The sequence below is a fragment of the Sus scrofa genome, chromosome 16 (assembly GCF_054392235.1).
Source record: "Sus scrofa isolate SSC_HxYL_T2T_F1_AM1 chromosome 16, Sscrofa_HxYL_maternal_Yorkshire_Landrace_v2.0, whole genome shotgun sequence".
NCBI classification, from domain to species: Eukaryota; Metazoa; Chordata; class Mammalia; order Artiodactyla; family Suidae; genus Sus; species Sus scrofa.
This window is the reverse complement of record NC_139398.1, coordinates 50,281,818-50,302,025: the sequence shown is the minus strand read 5'-3', so window position 1 is coordinate 50,302,025 and position 20,208 is coordinate 50,281,818. Positions and strand designations below refer to the sequence as shown.

General features: G+C 37.3%; 1 protein-coding gene across 32 annotated transcripts in view; it reads left to right on the top strand.

Annotated features, from left to right (window-relative positions):
* PDE4D (phosphodiesterase 4D) overlaps positions 1 to 20,208 on the top strand; it is a 1,507,422-nt gene that overhangs the window by 1,040,717 nt on the left and 446,497 nt on the right. The window contains exon 1 of one of the 32 annotated variants that reach the window (XM_021076884.2): positions 10,004 to 10,092. The exons of the other annotated variants lie outside the window; for them this stretch is intronic. The gene's annotated coding sequence lies outside the window, so the exon portion shown is untranslated. Of the gene's footprint in view, positions 1 to 10,003; positions 10,093 to 20,208 lie in introns of those variants that run through there. 32 annotated transcript variants of the gene reach the window in all.

Here is a 20,208-nt window from a genome sequence, read left to right as displayed (position 1 = left end):
CTGTTGTTGTCTAAGAAATGGCAAAAAGACAAAAAAAATTTTTTTTTAATACCTAAAAGAGAATAAGAAATGAATATTCTTGCATGACAATTTCTAAATGTTCTCAACTAAATCCAGTGTTTTTAACTTTTCTAGGACTATATTACTTGAGCTTTACCAAATCTATTTCTTTTCATTTCATTATGTCCAGTTTTAGCCTTAACTGATTTGTTCTATTGAATGTGTGGCTGTGTATTCCTTAATATCTTTATAAAATTAAAATCTATCCCTTTTTGTTTTTAAAAATAAAACATATTGAATCATATGAACTCTATTCATATTATTATTTTATGAGAGTAAAATCAATTTAGTAGCCACTGCTGCTCAGTCAGTGGAAGAAACAAGTTATGGAAATGTTTATCTTAATGTTACTTTCTCTAAAATTCTTTTTTTCTAAGACAGAATTAATATTCTTTTACTTTCCTGTAGGTGGTTGTTACAGCTGCCTTAAAATACTCCCTGTCAATTGTGAATAGAAATTCAAATTCTTAAATTTGATAATGGTGTGATTTTTGTGTTCCTTTGCTTATATTTATAGACTGATGGTCCTATTATTTTTATGTCAACTCTGAATATTCATCTGTAGATTGTTGAAACATTATGAAATTTACTCAATTCTCTTCTAAAATGATCTGTTATTAATGTGGTATTGCCATTATCATCTGCAAGCAGTATTTCAAAGTTTTGTCAATGTAAAATATAGTGCAGGAGATTTATTTTGTAATTATTCTGCATAGAGTCTATGTAAAATCTCTTCCTTTCCCCCTACATGAAATTACTGCTAAGTGGATCTGGAGGTGAGTTATAGGAGTAGGGAAAAGATGGACATTTAACCACATGCCATGTGGTTTTCCAAAGTTTGTAACTCAAAGCTGTGTTCAAAGCAAATGCAATGCCCCATGGTCGATGCTTTATACAAGACTGTGTTGTTCGTGAACTTGCCAGCCAAAGACAATGCCATCTCAGACTAGCACTTATGTAAAAGTGCCAGAGGAGAATAATTCCAGTGGGAATGAATTTGAATACACTCAGAATGGCCAAAAGTTAAGAGTCTCAGAAAAAATGTACATATGCTTGCATTTTGCAAATGATATATTTCTAGACATTCAACAGGCAATCAGTTAACATTTTAAATTAATAAATGTATTAATAAATGTTTTTGAAATTAAATCTGCATACCTATAAGTATCCAATTATAAGTACACAGTTGGATGAATGACCACACAGTGAACAAATCTATGGAATTGTCATCCAGCTGGAAAAACAGAACATTATCAAGTCTCCCAGAAACCAGGGTGCCATGCGCCAGCCACCCCTCCCCTCACCAAAGGTAATTGATATCCTTGGTTTAGATTAGGTTTTGTCTGCTTTTTTTTCTTTAACCTTTATGTATTCTTCATTGGAGTGTTTTTGTTTGTTTGTTTGTTTTGTCTTTTTTGCCATTTCTTGGGTCGCTCCAGCGGCATATGGAGGTTCCCAGGCTAGGGGTCCAATCGGAGCTGTAGCCGCTGGCCTACGCCATAGCCACAGCAACGCCAGATCTGAGCCAGGTCTGTGACCTACACCACAGCTCGCGGCAAGACCAGATCCATAACCCACTGAGCAAGGGCAGGGACCAAACCCACAACCTCATGGTTCCTAGTCGGATTCGTTAACCACTGCGCCACGACGGGAACTCCTGGAGTGTTGTTTTTTTTATAAGCTATTTCGTCATAGTCAGAAGCAGAACTCGGTTAAATTGTAATTTTCTCTCCTTAGAATGGAGGGAGGGAAGGAAGGAAGGAAGGATAGGCTGCAAGAAAAAAAATTCCTGCTTCTCATTCTTTCCTTACCTTATGCCATATGGAACCAGACTTTAAGAACCTTACTTTGTCTTTTCGTGATATGCCTGGCAAAGCTATAGAAAACCTCTCATTTTGGTTCTTTACACATTCATTGTCTAATTTTTATTTTGTCGGGTTTTAATGATAAAATGGAAACAACAAGAAATGTCGAAGGGAAAAGAGTGTTTTTAAAGGACTCACCTACCTTATTTGCTTTTGGGCTTAGGTGGTCACTGGGAACCGTGGAGGAGATTGGGGACACTGGGGTATACAGCAGTCAGCAAGGCCAGCCCCATAGCAGTTGTGTCAGGAAATCTTTGATCCTGACAGTCGAAGAAAGCAGTGTGTCAAAAAAGAAAGGAAAGAAGAACGGAAGGAGGGGAGGGAGGGAAAGGAAGGAAGGAGGGGAGGGAGGGAAAGGAAGGAAGGAGGGGAGGGAGGGAAAGGAAGGAAGGAGGGGAAGGAAGGGAGGAGTAAGGAAGGAAAAGAGCAAGGAAGAGAAAGAAAAGAAAAAAGTGCTGTGTGGGAAACCAAGCCAACCTTTCCTTGTTCATCTTTTTCGAGGGAGACACAAGTAGACCTTAGGGGCTTGGGTAGAAAACTGATGATCCTTGATCCTTCTGAGACCTTTTTTGCAAACCCTTTGAAATCAACTCTAACCTCCTGGTTAGAATTCAAGTTAGGGTTCCTGCTTTGCAAAGGAAATTTGCAGTTTAAAGTGGCAGAAGTGGAGTTCCCGTTGTGGCGCAGTGGTTAACGAATCCGACTAAGAACCATGAGGTTGCGGGTTCCATCCCTAGCCTTACTCATTGTGTTAAGGATCCCACGTTGCTGCGGCTGTGGTGTGCGCCAGCAGCTATCCGATTACACCCCTAGCCTGGGAACCTCCATATGCTGCGGGAAGCGGCCCTAGAAAAGGCAAAAAGACAAATAAATAAATAAAGTGGCAGAAGTAAAAATTCTTGCCATGACCACATTGATCTGAGGGTGAAGATAAGTGTACAGATTTGCCATCCCCAAAAACACTGTAGAATTATTTTAAGATTAAGGTTTATAATTTCCTACTTTTTAGGGCCAATGTCTAGCCATAGTTCTTAGCCTTATTTTGGATATAAGACGCCTTTGAAAACTTCATTAAAGCTGTAGGCCTGGGAATTCCCCTCTGGCTCAGGGGATTAAGGATCTGAGGTCACTACTGTGGTTCAGGTTCGATGCCTTGCTTGAGAACTTCTGCATGCCGTAAGAGCAGCCAAAAAAAAAAAAATTTTTTTTTTATTAAAAAAAAAAAAGGTTGTAGGCCTTCTTCTCAAAAAGCTCTACAGAGATGCCTACAATTAAGCTACTTGTTTAGTCAGTTTACAGACCCCCTAATTCATGAAACCCTTGGGGTCCCTGAGCCTAATTCTGCAGTCTATAATTCCGAGTTCACCAATGGAAACAATCTGGAAGTGATGCACTTATGTCCCTTATTATATTCTCTAGGGAAGGAGACTGCTCAGCCTTCATCATTTTCCTCTTCCTCACTGTCATCCTTCTTCCTTATGACATAAATGTTTTTATTTTCCTTTATTTGCAAACCCAAATCCTCCTGCTTCAAGTTAGGTTTTTTTGTTTGTTTATTTGTTTTGGTTAAACAGAAATATATTTCTTTTGAAAAACTAACACCTTTCTAGCGAGAAGCAAAAGAAACAACCTTGTTTCTATATTTGAAGATAGTAATTAAGTCAATCCTCAGTTATTTTTTCATATGGAACTTAAATACTGGGCATCATTAACCCTTTTTGCATGAAACTCTTCATAGCTTCAGTTATTAATATTTTGTTGTTTTGATGACTCATTGTACAAGTCAGGATAGGCTAGATTATTCTACAGTAATCCCAAACCTCAGTAGCTTGATATAACAATAGTTTATTTCTTACCCTTCTTACATATCCACGATAGATAGGCAAGGAGGCTCTGCTCATCGTAGACAACCCAGGACCCAGGGTGGCTGATGTTCCATCTCAATATAGGCTTCCAGGTACCCTAACAGGGAAAAGGAATGCTGTAAATCAGGCAGAGCATCTTAAAACCTTCACCCAGAAGTGACATGTATTACTCTTGCTCAAACCCACCCATCAGAGTATATCACATGGGAGGGCAGTCCTACCATGCATCCAGAGAGAGAGAACCTAGAAATTTGGTAGACACGTTAATCATGATTTCACTCTTTTCTAGACTTCCCTGCAATTTCTCTGACTTTTTTTGAGGTTTGGTTGCCATTAAGCAAGAGAGAAGGGCTTACATCATATTTTTTGGTGGTTAAAATACTCCAGGTTAACTGTATTACGTAATGTACCTGAAGTTAAAATAAATAGATACACTTTGACATCAAATGACCTCAAAAGAAATAAAACACAAGAAGAAATTTTTGTAAAAAAAATTGAACATAATTAGGAGTTTGAGATTAACATATACACACTACTGTGTACAAAATAAATAAACAACAAGGACCTACTGTATAGTCCAGGGAACTATATTCAGTCTTTCGTAATAAGCTATAAGGGAAAAGAATCTGAAAAAGAATATATGTGTGTGAAACTGAATCATTTTGCTTCATACCTGAAATGAACACATTTTAAATTAACTATATTTCAATTAAAAAGTGCTTTAAAAAGTTGATCATACTACTAAATCACTCTACTATTGATATTTCACTCTAGATCATCGAAAGTCTAGCCCTTGTAATAATATTCGCATTACAAGTTATATAGGAACTGCCTCTCTCTCCTTACCTTTAAAATTCTTAATCAAGACCAATTTTTATAGCAAAAATGAACTAAGGATGAATCTGATATTCAGATTACATTCTAGTTTGTCTATCAACTCTAGGCTAGGCGCAATATGGAAACTGTCAAAGGAGCAGTTGCTGTGTTGCTCCATTTTTTTATTCAGCACAACTGACTCCTGTTGTCCCACTGGGAGTGACATGCTGAGTGACGAGAAACTTGGCAAATCTCCTTGGTTATTTTCCTTGAACAGTTTACTTTAGGGCATCCTTAATGGTTGGCACCTTCCTTTCAGCCTGACCATTTGCTTAAGGGTGATGAAGAGTGATGATGACAGAAGCTTCACAGATTTCTTAAACACATGCGGAATAAATGCAGATCTATTGTCAGGAGTAATGACGTCTGGAAATCTGGACATTGAAAAGACCTAGTCCAGCGCTATTTTTGTGAAGCAGAGGTATTTTGAGAAGGTAGTGGCAACAAGGACAACATTCTTATTCTTGTAAAATAAATAGGACTTCTGACCAAGTCTTGACCATTTTCCATGAAAAGGAAAGGTATCATTGGTGGAGTATAGGGAGTGGTCTGGTATTGGCTACGGTCTTCTAAATATCACAATTAATTATAGGCTTCACATATAAGTAGTGTATAAATCTTCATTCAAGAATTTCTGGGTGGGTTCCCATAGTGGCTCAATGGGTTAAGATCCCTGGCCTTGCTCAGTGGGTTAAGGATCCAGCTTTGCCAAGAGCTGTGGTGTAGGTCACAGATGAGGCTTGGATCTGGAGTGGCTGTGGCTGTGGCTGTGGCTGGCAGCTGTAGCTCCAATTCGACCTCGACCCCTAGCCTGGGAACCTCCATACGTGGGTACAGCCCCAAAAGGACAAAAAAAAAAAAAAAAAAAAAAAGGAGATATTCAAACTAGGTGTAATTAGATTAAATATCATGAACCTAGCTTTTTTTGAAAAAAAATTTATACTCTGGTTACTAGAGCTGACTTAGTCCTGTTTAAAGTATCTGGTGGGATTAGTGCCTGGTGGAGGTGGGGAGAGTCAAATGTGAGTAAGAAAGTAATCCTTCTATAACTTGCTACTAGTCTTTATTTTCCATATATGTTGAAAGTATTTCTAGTCAGAGTTCTTTTTTATTTTTTTCTGTTAAAAAGTTATACTCAGTCTCCAGTAACTTACTTTTTTTTTTTTCTTTTTAGAGCTGCACCCATGGCATAAGGAAGTTCTTAGGCTAGGGGTCAAATCGGAGCTATAGCTGTCAGCCTAAGCTATAGACACAGCAACGGTGGGAGCCAAGCCACATCTGTGAGCTACATAGCACATGGCAACCCCAGATTCTTAACCCACTGAGTGAGGTCTGGGATCTAACCCGAATCCTCCTGGACTCTAGTCAGATTTGTTTCTGCTGCGCCACAAAGGGAACTCCCTCCAGTAACTTTTTAATTAGTTTGTGAAATATTAGCATTTTAACTAGACTAGGATGGCTAGTCAGCAGTCTTCAGTGTCAGTTGTAGGTAGGTATTAGTGTGATAATACGGCAGTGGTTTACAATCTTAATTTTAAAGCATGTTGGAAGACAAGTTTTATGAATTGTGTTGAGAGATTTATATGACCTGTCAAAACAATTCATAAAATTCCTATTTTGAAGGGGAAATTAAAAGTCAAGGTGATGGAAAGGTTATATTTATGCACTTGGGGGAGATGAAAGACATAGATAGGATGCCTTTGAAAGTTAATGAGAAGCTACTTGTCAGGCAGGCTGTTCAGGAGCGATGTCAGCGAGTGAAATGGTCTGTTGCCTTTGGGAAAATAATTCAGTGTCTGAAAACGATGAAAAGCATCTAGGCTTAAGAGCTGGGTTAGCCATGGTGATTCTCTGACTTGCCCCTACTCCCTCCCTTCCTATTTCCAGCACAAAATCAGCTTCTGCATATGGAGAATGTTATCCAAACTTGGCTGTCATTCATGTATGTTCTTGGTATTATTTATTTTTTTTACAGTTTTTATTTCCCCAGTACATTATTTTTTTTTCTACTGTACAGCATGGTGACCCACTTACACATACATGTATACATTCTTTTTTCTCACATTATCATGCTCCATCATATGACCAGACATAGTTCTCAGTGCCACACAGCAGGATCTCATTGCTAATCCATTCCAAAGGCAATAGTCTGCAGCTGTTAACCCCAAGCTCCCAGTCCATCCCACTCCCTCCCTGTCCCCCTTCATGACAGCAGACAGAAAACCAAATGAAAAAACATGAAAGCAATGTAAGAGACCTATGGGATAATATAAAGCAGGCCAATCTACACATAATAGGAATTCCAGAAGGAGAAGAAAAAGAAACGGGGATTGAAAATATATTAGTATTATTTAAAATAATGAAATTGACACTAGACACTTCAGTAAACAGGCTATTTACTTTAGGTTTGTATTGACCTATTCTTTGTAGTTTAACTGGCTATCTCGAACAAAGTCTGCTTAATTTGAGGGAATACAGAAATAAAAAGAATATGGAATTCCTTTTTGTGAAGGAAAAAAAAAGCCTTTCCTTTTTCTTTTTGGTTTTCTTATTTCCCTGCTGTCTAGCCTGCCTCTGGCAAGGACACTTACGTCATATCTCTAGTTCTTACACATACATTTTAAACTATTTTAATGTGGAATAAAAGCAAGTTAGAGTTTCTTAACCTTTTTTCTTAAATACAAAAGTAGGATCTGTACTGTAAGTAAATGATCTTGAACACAGAGTAGCTCTATCTGGAAGCTTGGCTACTTGGTGATAGGTGCGGGGCGACTGTGTGCTATATACCACCTTAAAATTAAGAAAAAGAACACCCTCTCTATGCCGCTAGAGAAAGGCCGCAGTTCAAGCCGAACTGCTTGGCGCTTTATATTCTTGAGGCTTTTGAAACCATCTTTCTTTTGGATGATGCATTTTGTAGCTGTTGTCACTTGTGCATTTGGAAAAGGGAAAAGGAAACAAGTAACATGATTTGAAGGAGCGAAGAGGGATGTGAGTCTTATGATGATCCTTAGGATTTACAGAAGCCTTTAAAGCTATTTGTGCTGCTTTTGGAGCTTTGTGCCCTGTGTCAGTTAATATTTCATCTTTACTCCATTTTTATGTTCCAAGATAGAGGACATGTTTTAAAAATCATTCTTTTGACCTCCTTTCCCCGTCCACGTTCAACTCTGCCAGCTTCTGGCCAACCTATTAACTTCTTGATTTAATCTTCACAGTCCTTTCACTTGGTTAAGCAACACAAAAGGAAAGCTTCTCTGCCAAGGCAGAAACATAGCACATCTTTTAAAATGGCAGTACAGATTCATCTGCATGACACATGGAGGAATTTCCATTTAGCCTCTGATGAGTATAAGTACTAATATTAAGATCAGTTCACAGTTGACTGATATTATGACTTGTTTTTTAAAAGTTATATTTTACTTAGTAGTGGAGGACCTTAGTCTGGAAAAAAGCATCTCTTTGTATATAATATGAAATTTGATATACTCCTATAAAGCACTGTTTCATTCCTTTTCAATACATCAAGACATCCTAGAAGTGAAATCAAGATTTCTGAATGTCTATGGCAAAGAAACATTGGAATATAATCAAAACATTTCCTAAAGAAAATAAATCATCTTCTTTTATATTGTTCAGACAAAAATAGCTCAAGCGCTAGTAGTAGCTAAGGTGTTGTCATGAAAATGAAGATTGCTTGGGTCAAGAGATGCTGGATAAATGACACTAAATTAATGTCCTCTCAAGTTCATGGGAGTTTGCACTGAAGAGATTTTGCTATATATTCTGTAATGTTCAAAACTATTCCTTTGATCAGTTCACTGAAGAATTGTCCAGGGTTTTTGGTTTGTTTTGTTTGTTATTTTTACCAACTGCCTAAGCAGCATGAACTAAAGAGGAAATAGTGCCTTCTATAAGTGGGAGTGCAGAATGCATCTTATTAGCAAGCATCAGTGTCTTATTAGCAAGCATCCACCAGTAGGAATGGAAAATGTCATGATTGGTGGCAGAGGACAATTAAGATAATGTATTTTCTACTATTTTTCTTTATTATGTGGAGAAAAAAGAGAGAACCCACAATTTCTAGTATGTGGTTCCTAAAATGATATAAAGTAAACATAAAATCCACCAGGGATACTTATATAAAATGGAAATTTCATATCTTGCTTCCAGAAGCATTGACTCAGTTCACCTAAGTGGGTCCTGGAAATGTCATGATTTTTCCCAAGCAGCCCAGGTGATTGTGACACACCATGGCTCAGAAAACCATGCCTTTTGGAGCCTCTGCCCTAGACATTCCTCTCCTCAACTGTACCCCTCTCTCAAAAATCCCATTTTCTCTTGTATGGTTCTTGCCTGTCAAGGATGGAATAGGAAAATCATTTCTTCTGAAGGAACTGTTCTTTTTTTGTTGTTGTTGATGTTGTTTTTGATAACTGAGAGCACGAACAAATTCCTTTCCTTGGTATGCCCTGTGCTTTCTGTCACCCATTCCAGAACTGTCAGTCACAAGAGCCATGCCAAAGCACATTTCCTACCATCCCTGTATAGAGGCTTTCTGTGATCAGCATACTATCCAAAACATCATACCTATATGTAGCTGACACCTTGAAGAAAACCACAGATATTTGCCATTTATGATTTAAATGTAACTTCCCTTGAATGCATCTAATGATTCCTATTCTCTGCTATATGCTACATCTGATTATGCATGTTAGCTTCGATGTCATCTGTGTTAATCATACCCCAAATCTCATAAAGTGGACCCTTCCATTAACATTAGAATGACTCATTAAAGGAGGTCCATGGCCTCAGAGTCATGAAAATAACTGTTAGCAAAGCCTTTGTTTCTCTCATAAGCTACCAGTGGCAGGCATGCGCTGTCCTCTCTTCCTGATGCTGTTGGGAGACATGACACTGTAGCCCTGATTTAGCAGAGACGGGAGGTTTAGAATCAAGGTCTTCTGGCTTATACAGTGATGAAAGCATTATTATAGGCAGTTAACAAAACCTGTAAAAGTACAAAGAAGGATGTAAAATGAGTCTCTCAGGATAGAGTTTGTGATAATGTAAATTGTTTAGAAAATTGAAAAGAAAATCAAAATTTTACTTCATCTGTTCACTTAAAAAATAAGAAATACCCCTTTGCTCTTTTAACTTTCGGAAGTCTTATATGTGTATTCCTAACTGTTTCATGTGCTTTATTTGCTGGATGGTTCAGGGTTAGTAGATGCTTTAGGGGATTTTTATCTTCACCTCACTGCTTTGCCAGCCAATCAAACCTGCCCATGAATTCACTTTAATCCTTTTCTTTTTGTGTTTTGTTTTTTAGGTAAGTACTTTCGGATTTCCTCTTCCTTTCATGCTGAAAGAAAATGCACCTGCCTGATGTAGAACAAATGGCTTATAAACCCAAAAACCAAAAGGTAAAAAAAATAGTGTCAACAGTAAAGAATGACCTGCTGTTGGTAAGAATGTTCAGTGGAGTTCAAACACTCCTCTAAGGCAGGGGACTGACGGTGTAGGAAGACTGGGGGTGGAAGTGTTGCTATGAGAGTAAGGAGAAGATTGCAAGGAATGTTCATGAAATATGTATTTACACCTGCTTATTGGGTGGATGAACAGCTGATGGTTCTGAGCCAGCTTGCCATTTCCCAGATTGGAAATTAGTCACCTAAATGCAGCTTTTAAACATTTTCTGAAAATCCCAAATGGAAACAGATGTGGGAAATACTGAGGAGTTTTTTGCCTGTCTGTTTTTGAAATGGAGGTGAAAATAGAAAACATATTTTAATATTTGATTTTCATTTGTATAGGTATGAAGCTACTTAAACCCTTCAGTAACATATAATCGTGTGTGTATATATATATATGTATATATGTGTGTATATGTATGTATACATACATATATGTGTGTATTATGTATGTGTGTATACACACACACACATGTATGTATATACACACACTTCATCCAGAAAAATCCTTACACTTTTGATAATAAATATGCATCATCTGGATGATGGGAAATTCCAACTTTAACATAATTTATTTCACATATTGCAGGAATCTTCTTTTCCTATTTTTACATGTGTGTCCCCCATGCATATGAAATAACATGTAAAATACAGTTGAATATTAGTGCTTCCAGGTTTGGCTGATACCTACAATCATTCTTTATGGAGCTATGTAATTTCAAGATTTAAACGTGTATGGGTAAATATGTTCATATAAGAGCAGCTCTTGCAATGATAACATGTTTTGTTGAAATTCTCTATCCGGTATAAGTGAATAAATACATCAGTAGAAAGACACTAACATTTAATATGAACAATATGTAAAGGTTCAAGTTTCAGAGACTTGTTGCCAGTGATTTATTTTCTCTCCCCATTACTATGCTTACATCATTGAGTTTTCTGCTCTCCTAAAATATCATCTCTCTGGCTCTCCTTCACTTAGTTTTTGTTGGTGTTGAATTCTAAACACATGTCCTGTACAAAACTTTTTCAAGTACTCTAGTACATAAAACAACCCTAACCCTAACTCTAACCTCATCTCTAATCCTACCCTTATCTCTGCCCTAAAATCGTTCTTCAGGAGAATCCCTTTATCTTTGCTAGTGCTGCTATAACGGAGGATCACAGGCTGGTGGCTTAAACAGTAGAACTTTATTGCCTCATTGTTGTGGAGGTTAGAAGTCTGAGATCAAGTGTCAGCTGGGTTGATTTCTTCTGTGACCTCTGTCATTTGTAGATGGCCCTGTTCTCCCTGTGTCTTTCCTCCTTTTGTCTCCTAATCTCATATTTTTAAAGGGCACCCATCGTATTAGAGAGGGCTTGCTGTAAAGACTTAATTTTACCTTATTACTTCCTTAAAGACACTGTCTCAAATATAGTCACATTCTGAGAGAGAAGGAAGGTGATTTCAGCTTATGCATTAGGGATGGAACACAATTCAGCCCATAACCATCCATACCACAGTGTCTTGATTATTTTTCTAATCATTCCATGTCAAGTAGTTCTTTCCCAGTTAGAACACACATCTTAAAGATAAGGACTGGGCATATTTTAATTTTATTTACAGTACCTAGAGGACCAGGCACATAATATTAAATAATATGTATATTTATTTTTGGAAATATTGGAAAGAATAGGGTTAGAGGACTGAGGGAGAGTCCTTTTGTCAATTCTTGCTGACTTCAGCTCCCTCATCTTGACAGAAGGAAACCTGTACCATAGGTCTCAGGGTCAGGCAGTGGTCAGATGCAGTGTCTACCTCATTTCTGAGAGCCCTGTCAGCATTCCGGTCAGCAGAGGCAATCTGGTGGAAGCAAATGCTGATCTCTGCAAACAGGTGAAAGTTTAAGGGCATTGAACCCAGGCACATACCACAGAAGGCAATTGGGCTTGTGGAAAATAATTACCTACTTACAAGTCTTCAGAACTAGAGTCTTCATAACTTGGAAGGTAAGACGGTGAATGCTTTAATGGCCCCAATGTAGTAAATGGAATGAAATCATGTTTCAGGTTCTGAACCTGATTAGCTCTTTCCTAGTAGTTCTAAGCCTATACCCTTTAATATACATGTAAAATGATTACCTCCTTAAATTTCCAATGTTAAGAAAGTGGATTCAGCTTGTATGTTTCCTGCAGTTTTTGTTATATTCCATTTTCTGCAGTTTTTAGGGCCAGTATTCAAAAGAGTTTTCAGTGCGTGCATTAAAAAAAAGTCATCCAAAATTCAAATTATGCAAATGCTCCTTTAGTGTAGTTATAAACATGGCTGTATATTTCACAGAAAATCCTAAGAAAATACAAAACCCTCCAGACTTCAGTGTAACCATGTAACTTTCTTTCACCAGATGTGTGTCCTTGGGTGAGTTACTAATCCCTAAATGATTCTGGGGTTCTCTATCGCTAAAGAGGGAATCAAATAGCCCATCAATTAAGTTGTTATTAGCATTAAATTAAGATATGCAAAGCAGTTAGCCCAGTCCTTGCAAAATAATTGAGTTCAACAAAAGTTCCTTTCTTGTATTCCTCCTTCAGTTGGAATTTTGCTCAATGAATTGAGCATCTACATAGAAAAGAGACACACATTTGATTGATTTGATTGAGTCGCTCATTTTCTCATTTCAGTGATGTTTAGTTATTAGGATTTACTGTATCCTGGTTTCATTCTTGATGCTGGATAAATAATGATAAGAAGAAACAGAGTCCTAACTTTCATGGAGAGATGAGCATTAACTAAAAAGTCTAAAAATATATGTAAAACTAAAGTAATAATAGGTGCTGTGCAATGCTAGGAGATTTTGTTGCAGAGATACCTGTCTTTCTTTGAGGCCATGTGGAGGACATTAGGAAATATTTCTCTGCATGTGTATGTTGTGTATTTCTCTCTCTCTGAGTGTGTGTGTGTGTGTGTGTGTGTGTGTGTGTGTGTATTCCAATAGGCATAGTGGTGGTAGCACTGCTGATGGTGGTGGTGATGGAAAGGAGAAGCAGGAGGATGAAGTGAATAAAAGATGGATATCCAGGGAGCAACATGTGCAAAGTCCAGGCAGAATGGAGAGCACAGTTTTCCAGAAGAAGACCAGTGAGTCTGGGTTGCATTGAGCTAAAATGAAGATGGTAGCTTGAGAGGAGGGTAGGGACCAACTGAGGCAGAGCCTTGTAGACTACATTAAGGCATTTGTCCTCTCTCCTAAGAACAATGGGAAGCCAACAACAGCCATTAGTGGGAAGGAAGGTGAGATCCATAACATATTCAAATTTGTATTTTGAAAATATTTGTTTTGTTCTTCACTGCTTTTGCAAGAAGGTAGATATACTAAGATGTATATTTACAGCAAACACACGAAAGTCTCCCGCCTTATAGGTGTGTTTTAATTGCATTAATTTTGTGCATGATCCCTGAAAGACATGAGATTGTCTAAGGTCCCAAAAACACATTCTATTTTCTGAATTAGTGACACTTAAAAAGGAATGTTGCTTTAAACTTCCAAATACAGCCACTACTTTGACCCAATTAACAGAAAAATTTTCTAGCAAAGTCTCTGCTAATTTCACTGAGAAGTTGCATGGTCTAGCAATGGGAAATTCAAACAATAGAATGGTTGTCTTTATTCCCTTGGAGCAGCATTTTTGTCAGAGATGAACCCTTGGCCACCTGGTTTTAGTAGAAAGCTTTATGACCATGTGATTCAGTAAGAGGACAACCACCCCTCTTGATCCTGGAAAATCCTGTGAACCAGCTTGGCACCAGTCATAGATTTTAATAATGAGAAATTTTTGCTTTATTTCACAGGCAAGGAATCTTGGAGATGCTATGTTTATGAATTTAACCTCATTTTCCATTTCTTTTTAAAGTTTTCTATGGTAACCATCTGAAACAATAGATTAATGTAGTCAAGAAAAGATTCACATCAAGTGTAGGAAATTGGAGGATTCCCACATAATACATGTTTTTACAACAAAGCTCATGTTTTAATATGATGTAAATGTGTCTTCATTATATCATTTCATCTGAGTCCTTCCCTCCCACCCCAAATTTAAATAATACAAAACTTTATCCAATTCCTAAGAAGAGGCCTCCATGTTAATCTTGAACTATGGTAATCGACAAGTAATAAATTTAATTATATTTAATGACGAACCAAAGAGACTTTAGTCATTATAACTTCTTAATTAAAAGTAAAGCACATAGGAGTAAGGGGTACCAGCGTCTCTAAGTATGAAGTTTAAATGAGTACTTAGTGATGAAAGGAAAACATATTTGCATATTGCTTACAATTGCCTTAAGAAAGTGATTTTCTCTGATTTATTCATTATGCTTCCTTTGTTTTTGTTTTTAACTTTTTGAAACTTCTATCTCTTTAACAAAACTTTATAATGTTATGTTGCAAATGTTACTTATTTTTTTTAATTCCTTAAAGTTTTATTAAAGTATTTATTAAATCACATTGTGATTATTTCTGCTGTACAACAAAGTGATTCAGTTATACATATATACACATCCATTCTCTTTCAGATTCTGTTCCCAGACAGAACATTGGGTAGAGTTCTCTGTGCTGTAAGGCAGATCCCCATTGGCCAATCATTCCATATACCTCAGTGTGCATATGCCAATCTCAAACCCCCAGTCCATTCCCCCCCACCCCGACACATACGCCTAGTCCCTTTGGTAACTGTAAGTTTGTTTTCAAAGTCCGTGAGTATGTTTCTGTTGTGCAAATAAGTTCATTTGTATCCTGTTTTAGATTCCACAAACAAGTGATATCATATAATGTTTGTCTTTCACTAAATGACTAATTTAGTATGATCATCTCTATGTCCATCGAAGTTGTTGCAAATGACATTATTTTATTCTCTTTATGAAAGCATAATATTCCACTGTATATATGTAGCACATCTGCTTTATCCATTCCTCTGTCACTGGATATTTAGGTTGTTTCCATGTCTTGGCTATTGTGAATAGTGTTGCTGCAGTGAACATTGGGGTGCATATATATTTTTGAATTTTGGTTTTCTTCAGATAGATGCCCAGGAGGGGGATTGCTGGATCATATGCTAGTTCTATATTTAGTTTTTTGAGAAACCGCCATATTGTCTTCCATAGTGGTTGTATCAATTTACATTCCCACCAACAGTGTAAGAGGGTTCCTTTTTATCCATACCCACTCCAGAATTTGTCATTTGTAGACTTTTTGATGAAGACCATTCTGGCTAGTGTAAGATGATATCTCATATCATCTCATAGTAGTTCTTATTTGCATTTCTCTAATAATGATGTTGAACATCTTTTCAAGTGTTTTTGGTCATCTCTATGACTTTAGAGAAAAGTCTATTTAGATCTTCTGTCCTTTTTTTTTTTTTTTTTTTTTTTTTTTGGTGTTTTTGCCTTTTCTAGGGCCGCTCCTGTGGCATATGGAGGTTTCCAGGCTAGGGGTCAAATCAGATCTGTCATCGCTGGCCCACACCAGAGACACAGCAACGCGGGATCCAAGCTGCATCTGCGACCTACACCACAGCTCATGGCAATGCCAGATCCTTAACCCACTGAGCAAGGCCAGGGATCGAACCCGCAATCTCATGGTTTCTAGTCAGATTCGTTAACCACTGAGCCACGACGGGAATTCCTTCTGTCCATTTTTTGATTGGGTTTTTTGTTTTTTTGATATTAAGCTGCAGAAGGTGATTTATATTTTGGAGATTAAACTTTTGTTAGTGGCTTCATTTTCAAATACTTTCTCCCATTCTGTGGGTTGTCTTTTCATTTTGTTTATGGTTTTCTTTGCTGTATAAAAGCTTATACATTTGCTTAGGTCCCATTTGTTTATTTTTGTTTTTATTTTCATTACTCTAGGAGGCAGATCTGAAAAGATATGGATGCCCTTTATGTCGGAAGATGTTTGGCCTGCGTTTTCCTCTGAAAGTTTTATAGTATCCTGTCTTATATTTAGGTCTTTAATCCATTTTGAGTTTATTTTTGTGTATGATATTAAAGAATATTCTGATTTCATTCTTTTGCATGCAGCTGTCCAGTTTCCCCAGCACCATTTATTGAAGAGACTGTGTTTTCTCATTGTATATTTTTTCCTCCTTTGTCATAGAATTGTTGACCATAGGTGCATGGGTTTGTTTCTAGGCCCTCTATCCTGTTCCATTGATCTGTAGTTCTGTTTTTGTGCCAGTACTATATTGTTTTGATAACTGCAGTTTTGTAGTATAGTCTGAAGTCTGGGAGTTTGATTCCTCTGATTCCATTTTTCTTTCTCAGGATTGCTTTGGCTATTCGAGGTCTTTTGTGTTTCCATACAATTTAAAAAAAAAATTTTTGTTCTAGTTCTGTGAAAAATGCCATTGGTAGTTTGATATGGATTGCATTTAATCTGTAGATTGCATTGGATAGCATAGTCATTTTGACAATATTGATTCTTCCAATCTAAGAGCATGATATATTTTTCCATATGTTTGTGTCATTTTTGATTTCTTTCATCAGTAATATTAATAGTTTTTCCAGTATAGGTCTCTTGTCTCTTTAGGTAGATTTATTCCTAGGTATTTTATTCTTTTTGGTGCAATGTTAAATGGGAATATTTCCCTAATTTCTCTTTCTGATCTTTTATTGTTAGCATGTAGAAATGCAAGTGATTAGCAAGGATAGAATGTCAGAATAGTTAATTCCACATACTAAAGATGAAATTTGTTCTACTGTTAAGTATTACATCATTGACAAGTTTATATCCAAATACATATCCTTTGTGTACCAGTCCACATTGCTCTTAATTGCTCTTTTCCCCATTTAGTAGATTTCTTGCTAGATGTTGGTCTTATCAAGTCAAACATATGCAAGTGAATTCCATCCATGGCCAAAAAAAAAAAGTGTTTCTGTTTGCATATGTTTGATGTTTAGGAAGAAAACACATCTGTTAACAAAAACTGACTTTTGTGTATGGGAAGAAAATGATGATAAGATAATATAGGAGTATACTCATCTGACTCACAAAACCCCAGGATGCTCAGAATTCCTCTAATGCTCAGGAGGTGGTGCTCAGGAAGGTAGCAATATATTCTGCACATTATTTGGCAGAGGTATGACACCCAGTGTCTGCTTGCCTGGCAGCCTGACACACCTGGGATATCTTGGTAGCATGTAGAGACACTAGCCAATCTTGCCAGGGTAGATTGCAGAATCTGAGGAAACTGCTTTGTCAGGTGACGCAGTTGGACAGATAACACGATAACATAACTGAGACTAAAATAATTTGGAAAAGAGATATGGAGATAATTTAGTTTAAGTTGTTCTCCTTGCTCTTCTCAGAAGTGTTTATTTTTTTTATCTCTAGACAAATAACAATTGACATTAAATAATTGCCTTAACTAGTGTGACAGTTCACTCATTCTAAACAATTTTATGAATGCTATCATATATTATTTATCTCTGTTATGTAACTTTACCTTCCTAGTATATCTAACCTCTTAAGAATAAGAGCTTGCAAATACCAATGACATAGGCCAGTATCTTTGTTAACAAAATACTAGTAATTTTTGCACTAAATTCCAAACACTCAATCTATTTTTCCATTAAGAACTCTTAAAATGGACAAGAAGTGGGGACTTGAAATGATCATGAGTGGAAGATTCTACTAAGAACCTTTGGAAAGGATCACCAGATTCCAGAATAATCTGTCCAGTCTAAGAGGTGGCATATTCAAAAAATACATTGAGAATCTGAAGAACTACCTTTTGTAAAAAAGTATAGTTTTCTCTGAGGCCAGGATTAGTTAAGGCCTACACAAATATACTAATTTTGATGCAGCTGAAAAAAATGAGGCAGATGACCAATTCAGTGGAAAAAATAAAAAGTTCATTTCCTAAATTCTTCGGGCTTTTATCCCTTTGCATTGTTCTTAGCTGAACTAAATGCAGGCAAAAGGTACAAAACATTTTTGCCTAGTAGATAGTCAGAACACTCTAGAGAGTAATTTCTTAATTACCAAATGACTCTATTTTACTTTATTTTTATTTATTTATTTATTTATTTCTGCTGTACAGCATGGGGACCAAGTTACACATACTTTTATACATACTTTTCCTTCCATTTTTGTGTAGTGATGGAAGTATCTAGACACAGTTCTCAGTGCTACACAGCAGGATCTCATTGTAAATTCATTCCAAGAGCAATAGTTTGCATCCATTAACCCCAAGCTCCCACAAGTCTATTCTAAGTCTATTATTTTCTTTTCTGTGGAAATGTTTATTTGTGCTGTATATTATATTCCAGTTATAAGTGATATCATATGGCATTTCTCTTTGTCTTTCTGACTTATTTCATTCAGTATGAGAGTCTCTAGTTCCATCCATGTTGCTGCAAATGGCATTATGTTGTTCTTTCTTATGGCTGAGTAGTATTCCATTGTGTATATATACCACATCTTTCTAATTCAATCGTTTGTCAATGGACATTGGGTTGTTTCCATGTCTTGGCTATTGTGAATAGTGCTTCAATGAACATGCGGTGCATGTGTCTTTTTTAAGGAAAGTTTTGTCTGGATCTATGCCCAAGAGTGGGACTGCTGGGTCATACGGTAGTTCTATGTATAGATTTCTAAGGTACCTCCATACTGTTCTCCATAGTGGTTTTACCAGCTTACATTCCCACCAACAGTGCAGGAGGGTTCCCTTTTCTTCACACCCCTCTAGCACTTGTTGTTTGTGGACTTATTAATGATGGTCATTCTTACTTGTGTGAGGTGGTATCTCATGGTAGTTTTGATTTGCATTTCTCTAATAATCAGGGGTGTTGAACATTTTTTCATGTGCTTGTTGGTCATCTGTGTATCTTCCTTGGAGAATGGTCTATTCAGGCAAATGACTCTATTTTATATTATCCTTTAGGAAACTAAGTTTCGAAACTGTCTAAAAGAGGCCTAAGAAGTTTGAATTTCTAATGCTTAGTTTATGTTTTCTTGATTATAAAACTATTATACCTTTTGTCAGCATTCAAATATTGTAGAAATATAAGATTTAGATAAAAACAGATGTTTGCTACCTTCCCTCCCCTTTGGTAACTGTTTTTAAGACTTTTCGTATACATAGCTAGATTTTTTGGGTGCATGTAAATATAAATTTTTTACTGAAATGAAAGTTTGCCACATGCTTTTCAATATTTTTTTAAAAAGTCTTAGCTATTTACATCAATATTCATTGCTCTATCTCTGAAGTTGTAAACAGAATAAAGCAGTTTATTCCCCATGAGAAGCCTGAGGTATTGGAGAGTATCCACAAAGATTGGGTCACTCTATGCCTAGTGTTGCCTGAGAAAGCTAACATCCTCCCCATCCCACCCTGAGGGCAAGTGGGTTCCCTCATTGGGGCCATGTGCCCTAGCAGAGCTCATGGACCACAACAGCAGGCAGTATGGAGTAAGGAACAGGCTTACAGTGATGTAGTGATCAAAGATTATGAGAAGAGAGGAGGCTGTGGTCTTCCTGGTCCCACATCATCCCTCTTTCTATTTTTTTTTTTTTTTTTTTTTTTGTGGCATATGGAAGTTCCTGGGCTTGGGGTCAAATTCGAGCTGCAGCTGCCGGCCTACAGCACAGCCACAGCAACACAGCATCCAAACCACATCTGCAGCCTATGCCACAAAAGTGGCAATGCTGGATCCTTAACCCACTGAGAAAGGCCAGGGATTGAACCTGAATCCTCATGGACACTATTAGGTTCTTAACTAATCATCCCTCTTTCTTGCTGTCCCATTTTTTAGGGCAACTGTAGAAGGAGCTGTCAGTTGGGGTTCAGACCACCCTCTTAGTTGCCAGAATATCTCAGTGCAGATGCCAGCTCTTTAGAGGAGCTGTTCAATAAAACCGGCTGCCCAGCCCTGGAAACCTCCGGGAAGCCTGGGAAGTCACAGCCCCTTTAGCTAGGAAAAGCTGACGCGTGGGGGAGTCTAGGCACATAGGAAGTTGGGTGTGAGTGAGTCTGGGGCTTTGCCAACAGCTAGTTCATTGTCTAAACAACCCAGTGTGTGCTATCAAG